We start from the raw sequence: 9785 nt of genomic DNA, 5'->3' as shown, positions 1-9785 counted from the left end.
CTGCAGAGCGTGTGTGTAGTAAACCCAGTTGTGTACTGCCTGTCGCTGTGTGCACATGGAGCTAATCACATCATGTGAGAACATGTTGCGTGTTGTGCACTGGCTGGGCACCACGTGTGTGGGTGGTCCGTTGAGAGCTTCCCAAAATGCAACCTTATTGTGTGTGTGTATATACAGTGCTGGCTGCATAGGGAATAACTTGTACCAGGGTGTTCATTACACACGTGGAAGACCTGGATGTGACCAGAGCGCCACATCTGCACAACACCAGCTGTGCTGTGAGCATCAGCATTATCCACAAATCCCAGGCAAACAACAACATGAGCAAGCTGCCCTGAGGAAATGGCTGGTGGAAGATGATGGAGGGGGGAACCTGGCTGGATGGGACCCTCAGCCAAGTGCCAAATACAAGTATTGGTGTATTGCAATGTGAACAGATGTTAGAGGCTGTTAGAAAATGGGAGTAAAATGCTTGATATTTGGCTATTAAGTAGGACAATGAATCTTGTATTAAAAAAAAAAAAAAAAGGCATATTTGGTAGCAAACCTTCAGCAAGATGGCAGAAAGTCACTGGGAGGCGTAAGGAAAGCAGCCTGGTGCTTTGGTATTCTCCCTTGGGTAATCCTTGTATTCACCCTTGTAATCACCCCTGAGTGGCACAGACCAGCTCTGCACCAAGCCTGCAGTTCCCTCCTCTGCTTTGGGAGGGACTGCTGTTGAGCTGCCCTAAAGGAGAGCAGAAGACAACAAGCCACATGTTGAATGCCAGGGCCGCAGCCTAGGGTGGTTTAATCTGCATTCCCCGTGCCAGTCATGGCAAGCTTTCCTCTTCCTTCCCCTCACCCGAGCACAACTTAGTTTTACTTTCAGCCTTGGGGCTTCTCAGGATGGAGTATAAATAAAATTCTTTCTGACCACATACTGGCTAGTGAAGTGTAAAGTGTACCCAGCTTTCTGTCTCGCGTGCTTTGCGTGCATCCCAACTTAGAGGCATGAATGAAAGCTCTTTGCTATGTTAGCACAAAAAATCTGTTTTGAATTTATCCCGGCATGCATGGGAGCATCTGGGCTGTGCTGAAGTGGGGGACGCCTTGAGATGTTGCAGAGCAGCTTTGATTCAAAGAGTTACAGATCTTTCAACTTTGAATGCCAGCATAGCAACTTGCATAGAAGATGCCATGAGGCATTTTACATGACAGCACAGCTGCTGCGTCCCTCTCTGTAGATGCTGTCTCTGAGCCGAGTTGAAACATTTCATTGAAGTGGTGTGGGGATAGAGGGTTGCTTGGGGTTTCTTTCCCTTACGTCCTTCCACCTCTGCTTTCCCTGATTCTACTGGAGAACCAGAACCCATCAGTTGGGGAAATATGATGGTTTACAGGATGGCAACAACATTAGGATGTCACCTGTATCACTGCAGTGTGCTCTTGCCAATCGGTTGCATCCAAGTTAGAGTAGGTTGTTTCACTTCTTGGACCAGCAAAAGGAACTCATGCCCAATGTTTGAGCAGTCCAATCAAAGATTTATTGTCCAGTTACAATGATGCTAATGCTTATAGTCAAATAACATGCAGTTCAGTGATGTAAACTTTCTAATGTCCACCCTTTCCAATGCCCCTTTGAGTCCTAGGGTCAATGACTGAAGTTGCGGGTGGGGAGGGTTTGCAGTCACATCGAGGAGCATAATCATGGTTTCTCCCTCTGTCTGGGGGTCATTCGTTTGTAAAAAATACTCTAGACCTCGCTCTTCCCTGGTTCGTTGTTCCACATTATGTATGTATTTACTTTTTGTGAAGTGTTTTTAGTGTTTATGTTGCATACTTGTTCTTTGTTACCCCTAAAACTGGTTTTACCCAGCCTGGGCCTGCAGTATCATCCTGTGAATGTATATGTCTACACTGCTTCCCTCCCAATTCTAGCATCATAGATAACCCATTCTACACAGAGGCACTTGTTATTACAGCATCATAGAATGGCTGAGGTGGGCGGGTACCTCTGGAAATCATGTAGTCCACCTCCCTGCTCAAAGCAGGGTGACCTGAAGCAGGTTGCATGGGGTCACCTCCAGATGAGTATCTGCAGGATGGAGGTGCTATGGCTTCTCTGTGTACTCCCCCCACCAGGTATCTATACACATGGATAAGATCTCTCTGAGCCTTCTCTTCTCCAGGCTGAACAGTCCCAGCTCTCTCAGCCTCTCCTTGTCTGACAGATGTTCCAGTCCCCTCATCATCTTCTAGTCCTTTGCTGGACTCGCTCCGTTATGTCCATGTCTCTTGTGTACTGGGGAGCCCAGAACTAGACACAGCACTCCAGATGTGTCTCACCAGTGCCGAGGGGAAGGATCACCTTCCTCCACCTGGTAGCAATACCCTTCCTAATGCAGCTGAGGAAGCTGTTGGCTGCCTTTGCCACAAGAGCACATTCCTGGGGAGTTGTTCAACTTCCCATCAGAACCCCCAGGCCCTTTTCTGCCAAGTTGCCTTCAAGCATGTGCTGGTGTATGGGGTTGTTCCTCCCAGGTACAAGACTTCATGTTTCCCTTTGTTGAACTTTGTGAAGTTCCTGTCAGCCCATTCTTGCAGCCTGTTGAGGGCCCTCTGGATGGCAGCACAACCCTTTGGCGTAGCTGCCATTTATACCATCTGTGAACTTCCTGAGGACGTACTCTGACCCATCATTCAGGTCACTAATGAAGATGATGTGAAACAGGATTAGCCCCAGTACCAACCCCTCAGGTACGTCACTAGTGACTTGCCTCCACTGGACTTTGTGCCACTTGTCCTAACCCTTCAATCCACCTTGCTATCTATTTATCTAGCCCATGCTTCCTCAGTTTGTGAGGAAGTTGTCAGAGATGGTGTCAAAAGCCTTAAGTAAATTCAAGACAAACAGCATTCACTGCTCTCCTCTCATTCACCAAAACAGTCAGAGAATCATAGAACGCTGTAAGGTTGCTTAAGCATGATTTCTCCTTCATAAATCCATAGTGACTACTCCCGTTCACCTTCTTGTCCTTAGTGTGTTTGGAAATGGTTACTGGGAATATTTGCTCTGTCACCTTTCCAGGGATTGAGATGAGGCTGACTGACCTGTAGTTCACGCGATTCTTCTCCTTCAAGACAGGAGTCCCATTCTTCCACTCCTCAGGAACTTCCTCCAGTCACCATGACCTTTCAAAGATGATAGAGAGTGGCCTTGCAATGATATCAGGCAGGTCCCTCAGCACTTGGGTGTGCAACCATCAAGTCCCGTGGACTTGAGCATGTCTGGTTTGTTTAAATGTTCTCTAACCAGATTCAACTTCACTGAGGGGGTCTCCCTTGCTCCAGACATTCCTAGTGGTCTCAGAGAGCTGGGATTGCTGAAAGCAGGGAACTTCAGAGAGGCACCCAGATATGCTGATTTCCCAGAACAGTTATGAGAGCTTTCCCCAGGATGCTGTCCTCCCAGCATGTCCTTGTTTTCATGCACACACATGGGCAGGGCCCCCATTTGCCATCAAGATCTCTCCTGTCCACATCACACTGCAACTTTGCTTGCCAAGTCCATCACTTCCTCAGTTTATTGTCAGTTCTCCTCACCCTCACCTGTTGTCCTTAGTTTAAAACTCTTCCCCACAGGTTGGGCAGCCTTTGCCTGCTTAGCAAAGATGTTTTTGCCCCCTTGGTCAGGTGGATCCCATCTCTTCATAGCAGTCCTTAATTCTTGAAGATGATCCCATAGTCATAAAAGCTGAATCCCTATTGACACCAGCTGCATAACCAGTTGTTGACCTGCAGGCTGCATCTGTTCCCCCTCAAGTACTTTTCCCTCACCAGCAGAAGTCCACTCAGCCCCCATACTCATGGCCATTGCATCCAGAGCCATTAAGTCACACTTGATATGCTCCAGGTCTCCCCTAGCAGTATTGTCAACACCCACATGGGAGAGCAACAGGGGAGGTAACAGTGTGAGGGCTGGACAAGCCTTGGCAGCCTCTCCATAACATCCCAGATCTGCGAACCTGTCAAGCAGCACATCTCCTTTGGCTGGTTGGCAGATGGGGACCTCCATCCCCTGCTGCAGGGAGTCTCACTACCAGCACCCACCACTTCTGTGTGGTGCTGCTGCATGGCTCAGGCCCAGGCTCGGGCAGTTCAGATGTTTCATTGGACGCAGCTCCCAGCCCCACGTCTGCTATGAGGGCACTGAACCAATTCTGTTGTTGTCCTGTACATGTGCAGGGGAAGCAGGAGACATCTTCCTGGTGCCTCAAGTCACAAGCTTCCAGCCTTCATCATCGTGGGAGCCTCTGATTCCAAGCCAATGAGCACAGACTATGTCTTCAGTAAAGATGGGGGGTTCAGACTCCTGAAACTGCAGGTTCTCCAAGAAGATCCTGTTCTTCCCCAACCTCAGCCAAAGCGAGAAGCCTCAAACACTCCCTGCAGCACAAGACTTGCAAAGCCGTATCCTCCCACAGGAGAGCTCAGCCTGAGTGGAGGCTCTAAAGTTACAGTTAGCTGTTAGCCACACGTGGCTGCAGGAGACCATGCCACATGGCCCGTCACCACCATTGCTGAGCACGGGGACCCTGACCCCCACTGTGCACCCCACTGTGCAAACCCCTGCATCTGCTAGCTGCTTTCCAGGAGCTGCGCTCTAAGCTCAGCAGTTACATAGGCTTCTCCCTCATACTTGCTATCTATTAGTTACAGCAATATATACGCAGTGTCACACCAGATAATTGTACAAAAACTAAAACAATGTTGGTAACAGTCGCCTGGTCATTAGACAATCGTTGTAACAGCACTATAAGCTACAACACAGCTCCTGGCAGGCCAAGACAAGTCCAGACAGAGCCTGCCAGGGCCAGAGTTTCTCACGTAGTGCAGAGCTTGTGGCCACTTACAACTGGTGGCAGTACCATGACAAGGCTAAGGTATATGATGTGAGAGTGACATCCATTCCAGCTTCTGCTTCCTTTTCCAGTGCTTCTTCCAGTGTTTGATAGATACTTCATTCCTCTGCAAGAAACTCTATCTCCTGTTTCCAAGATGGTCTTTTTATACACACCGTGTCCTTGATTATACTGCTCCCAGTTCCAACCAAACTCAAGGACTCTGGCCCAGCCTCTCCGGAGAGTCTGGAACGCATCCTGGATTGAAAGACAGCAGTGGTCAGAAGCATTTGCTTCTAACGACTGAGTGTGTGAAGAGGTCTCCTTCCCTTAAAATGAACTTGTCTTTGAAGAACAGCCATAGTATCATAGACTCATAGAATGGTTTAGGTTGGAAAGGACCTTGAAGATCATCGAGTTCCAACCCCCCTGCCATGGGCAGGGACACTTCCCACTAGACCAGGTTGCCCAAGGCCACGTCCAGCCTGGCCTTGAACACCTCCAGGGATGGGCCCTCAACAACCTCTCTGGGCAACCTGTTCCAGTGCCTTACCACCCTTACAGTGAAAAACTTCCTCCTAATGTTTAATCTAAACCTGCCCTCTTCCAGTTTAAAGCCATTCCCCATTGTCCTATCGCTACATGCCCTTGTAAAAAGTCCTTCCCCAGCTCTCCTGTAGGCCCCCTTTAAGTACTGGAAGGCGTCAATAAGATCTCCCCGGAGCCTTCTCTTCTCCAGGCTGAACAGCCCCAATTCTCTCAGCTTCTCCTCATAGGAGAGGTGCTCCAGCCCTCGGATCATCCTTGTGGCTCTATAGGTTGCCCTGGCTGGAGAATGTTTGTTTTTACAAACCCTCTTAGCAGCTGCCTTTGTGCAACACAACACTTGGGTAACAGTCAGTTTGCACAAGGAGCTATTGCCTCCCTCAGCTTGTCAAAATAGATCATGTGCTATAGATCGCAGCCTGAGATGGAGCCTAGCCCAGCCCCTGAAAGTGTGAGAGCACAACAGGCTCCATCTGCAGTGGTTTCAGCAGCATCTATGCCTGCATCATGATTGAAAAGCCACTGAGCTGCTCCCTCAGCCTTGCAGGCGTGTTGTGTGCTTTGGCATCTGCCTGCCCGACTTCAACCTGGCACTTTGTTTAGATAAACTGGGTCTGATGATTTGCTTGAGACGCCTTAGTTGCACTCCCTTAGAACAGGGTCCTGGTTGTAACTCCCCAACAGGGATCCTGCACACAATGGATGTTTGAAAGGGAAACCTGTTCTGTAACTGGTGCTGTGGGTTCCCGATGGGCAATCAGCCATGGCTCCTGTCTACGCTCCCTGTTGTAGGGAGTGTGGTGGATTTAGGAAGGGTGGAGGGGTTATTATTGGCATCATCTCCCATAGCCATCTTTGAAGCCCTTCATAGCTGCTGGTGAAGTTGGCATGGCTCAGGCTGTTGTTTTCCCCAGGTGTGCTGGGTAGTGGCAGGCTCTGGCGTATCTTGGGAGCACAGAGCTATGTGGGATGCAGCCACGAACTCTGTCAGTGGGTGTTTTGCTTCTCCCTATGCCCCCACAGTCCCCAGGGCAATAGCAGGAATTGGAAGGCAGTGACAGTGGCATTACAAGACAAAAGCTTTTTACTAACCCCACTTCTCTTGGTGAAAGAGCATAGCTTCTGCTGCCCAGAAAAGCAAAGAATCCTTCACTTAGGTTTGTTTCCTGCTTCACTTTTGATTTTCATTGTCTTTGTTGACCCACACCATTGTTGTCGCCTTTCTAAAGTGGGGAAAGACTGCAGGTACAGCTGCGTACCCTCTGGAGGAAGAGTTGCAGCAGCATGGGATGCTGGGGCTGGTGAAGCAAGAGCTCAGATGTAGGGGCATCCCTGGGCTAGTATAGAAAGGATCTCCAAGAGCTGGAAGGCAGGACTTGGGTGTTAAATTTTGGCTGGGAAATGAGGCCTTGTAAGCCAGGTCCCAGCCCTCTGCACTGTGGCTAGAGGGGTAGGGGCTGTGGGGCAGGAGTGGGGGCTACAAACACAGCACTGGAAGTCAGGGCCCCATGTTCTTCTCATGGCAACCCCAGGCCCCATGTTCTTCTCATGGCAACCCCAGCTCCCTAAGCTGAAGGTCCTTCAGGCATTTGCTTTTCCTGTGCTTTCTTGAGATCACAGCAAAAGCAACAGCAGTAGTGAGGGAATCCCATGTTCTTCCTCTGCAAACGTGTTCTGCTGTTCTGACAGCAGGTCAGTAACTTCAAGTTTCTCTACAGAAAACCCTTGGGGGAGGTATTTTGGACATTTTTTTTTTTAGTCCACCTACTGTAACCCATACTCTTTCTCTCCTGGACTGTGGACCATGTGCTGTGTCTTGCCTGAAAAGGCATTACAGGTGCACGTGGGGGGATGTGGGGGAGGAAAAGGATGCCCATCCCTGCACAACTCATGCAGTCTCCTTGGTTCACAGAGCAGCACTTTTTCTCTTCTGTTGTAAGAAGATCTGAAAGGTTCCTCTGGGGGAAGGAGAGCTGACAATAGGTCGTAGGAGAGGCACTAGCTACCCACTGTGGTGCTAGATCAGTACTGTGCTGAAGCGAAGATTTCATTTGCTTTGATCACAGCTGCAGAGGAGATTACATCTCCATCCAGCCAAAGATCAGGACTTGCATTTTAAGTTGGTATCCCAAACAGCTTCAAGTCTGTGGTCTACGCTGAGTCATGCACATCCATGAGGAAGACAAGTCTCTGCCCTTGCCACTGAAACCCGAGGCACACACTGCCCAGCCCAGCTGGCGTTCTGCAACCGGGGAGACAAGATGAGCTAACTCACTTGTGCTCACCTGGAGTCACTAGGAGCCACCCTGCAGCTTCAACTGCCCCATACAAGATGGAAGACAGTGATTAAAGCAGCAGATGAGATGGGTATGAAAGTCCTGTGGGATTGTGCTCTGGCAACAGGACTTCATCACTGCCTTTTTGGCAGCTGTCTGCAGATGGTGATGTTGGTGTAGGAGACAGGGGCCCCGAAGCAGCCAGCCTAAAGATCCCACTTCCCAAAATGACCAAAATTACTGGGATGGGGGTGGCATGGATGCTAGGGTGTGTGGGGAGGGGAAGTAAAGCTGAATATAAATGGCCCCCCAGTGACTCAGAGCAGATATCTATGGCACACTTGTTCTCTTGTGTCTGTTTTGAAGGGGAATACAGGAATCTCGTCTCTACATCCACCTTGTGATGATCAACCGTGCAATAAAACTAGTGACTCATTTTAAAGCTGGATTCTTCCTAGGATCATGCATTGCTCTGCCATGATGGAGGCTTCTACACCGCTCTCTCGTATTTGTGATGATTCTTGACAGGGACCTATGTAGCCTTACGGAGGCTTTTAATGGGTTTGTCCTACTGGGGCGTGGGTGAGTGGGGGTGGCAGGGGAGTGAGTCTAATGCATTTCCCTTCCTTGTTAGACTCAGCCCGTTTCTGATTATAGAAGCTCATAGCTGTTTCCCCTGCAATTCAGTTAGCTCCAAGGATTCAAGGAGAGAACAAGATTTATTATTCCAAAGCAAATCTTTGTCCAGCACTGGGATAGGGTGGGGAGTTAAAGTCAGAAGGCTTATTTCCAGGATGATTTTGTGGGGTTTTCCGTCCTCCTTTTTCCATCAATGTGTGAAGATCAGAGCGTGGCACTGAAACGAGATCCCAGTACAATGTCTCCCTGGTGAACAGAGGTTTGGGAGCCATACAACGGGTATCTCACCAGGCCTGTGAATTGGAAGCTGGGGCAGTCTAAGGCCCGAAGTGTGACCTGGGTCTAACAGCACCCATGCTGCCAGGGCTTGTAACCATACAAGAGTATGGGTTAGAGCTACCAGAAGTTAGAACCCCAAAATAATGAGTTTAAAAAGAAAGACCTCAGGTGCTCTTCTATTTGCTCACTGTTTTCTCAGTCTGAGCTTGTACTGAAGGATTTCAACCCTTTTCTCTGTCATGTGGGCCCAATTCCCCAGTGTCACCACAAACAGTGAGGGAGGGCCCTTAACTGCGACTTGGGAAAGCATATGTAAATGGATTTCCACTTTGGTAAACTACCTATTAAGTGCCAGGCCATATGGATGTCGTTAATGTCTTGTCTTCTGCTATCAGCTGGACTTACTGGTCCTCTGGCTGCCCCTTCTGATGGGGAAGGTGACCTGGCAGGACACAGCAGTTCCCCACATCTTCCCAGGTTTGCATAGGAATCAAAGAGGCTCAGCACTCAAAAGCCAGATTTCTTGGGCGACTGGTATAGGGTAAGTACTTAAAACCGAGGTTTATCTCCCAGATGGTTAACTCTTTTTTTCATAACAGCCTTGGAACTGGGCATAGTTGTGGGGTTTTTTTAAATCTGGACACAATTTTTGTTTTATTTTTTTATTATTATTTGTATGTAGACTGTGTTGACATACACTGGCAGACCTAGAGGGGTAGTAAAATAGCAAGAAAGGGCAGGCTAACTTAGTATCTGTGCCTTTAGCTGAGATGCTTGTTGGGTCTGAGGTTGGATTATTTGTTCACCACACAAACTGTTTCATTGCTATGTCTACTGCACAGTGTGATTTAATTACAAGTTGCCGTAAATACAGAAGAACATCAACGTAACCTTAAGGATGATCTGACAACGAGGTTTCAGTGAGTTCCACAGCCCACGAGAGAGAACTGGAAAACAGCAACGCCTTAAATCTCCTACCTCTGAGCAGGCTGTTACCCCTTCTCACACACTGCAGGATGTGCCTTCGCTTGAGGCAACACAACCAGCACGCTGGCTGCCGCTGCGCTCGATTCTGCCTGAGAATCCCGAATCAATAGAGGGGGTATTTAAAAAATAAATAAATAAATAAAATAAAATAGCGTACACGGAGGGACGCTCCCCG

The sequence above is a fragment of the Charadrius vociferus genome, unplaced genomic scaffold (genome assembly GCF_000708025.1).
Source record: "Charadrius vociferus isolate BGI_N301 unplaced genomic scaffold, ASM70802v2 scaffold251, whole genome shotgun sequence".
Taxonomy (NCBI): domain Eukaryota; kingdom Metazoa; phylum Chordata; class Aves; order Charadriiformes; family Charadriidae; genus Charadrius; species Charadrius vociferus.
This window is presented reverse-complemented; position numbering follows the sequence as displayed.